We start from the raw sequence: 818 nt of genomic DNA, 5'->3' as shown, positions 1-818 counted from the left end.
AATAATAATACACAAATTATAGAAAGATTATTGTTGACTTTAATTTGTATAGTGATTGTGTGTATTTAAATGAAACTGTATTTTGTAAAAATTTTGTAAATATTTCTTATGAATGGATGGCTTGTAGTAACTGTTAATTTTTGAATATTAAAAAAAAAAAAAAAAAAAAAAAAAAAAGTTTGGGCTAGCTGGCTCAAATGTCTACATAATAATAAGGTGTTTGATCCTAATCACTTGGAATTAACATTTAGAAAAATAATGGACTTTAGGGTAGAGAATTATCTAGTTTGATTTTCATATACCTGTACAATGCTCATGTAGTTTTCCAGAAATGGGGTATTGGGGGTCAGGGATATCTGATATTGTGTTGATTGTTCTGGAGTAGAGGATACTTGTATCATTTTTCTGTCTTTAGGGGGTTCATTAGTTAGGTAGTATGTCTTTGATATTAAATAATATTTCTATTACTAAAAAAAAAAAAAAAAACCTCGGCTAAAAAATTTGGGGGGAAAAAATAACGTGTTTATTAGAAGTGATCAACTGGAAACAACCCGTCGACCGTCTGGATCAATAAGAGGCTTCAAGAGATTTGTAAAACAAAAAACAGACGCCCTAGTGGGGCGCTTCCTCGAGAAGTGGAGCCACTGGCAGTCAGTATTGTTTTTCTCATTATCTGACACACAAACATTAAAAAACGAAAATAAAATAAAAAGAAGGAACAAAATGGAGCGAGAAAAAAAAAGAAAAAGGGTTTCAAGTCATGATCCAGTTTGTCCAAGACAAGACGTTTATCAAAATGTAGTCTCATAAATATTTCG

The sequence above is a fragment of the Biomphalaria glabrata genome, chromosome 1 (assembly GCF_947242115.1).
Source record: "Biomphalaria glabrata chromosome 1, xgBioGlab47.1, whole genome shotgun sequence".
Lineage (NCBI taxonomy): Eukaryota > Metazoa > Mollusca > Gastropoda > Planorbidae > Biomphalaria > Biomphalaria glabrata.
Note: the sequence above shows the minus strand (reverse complement) of the source record.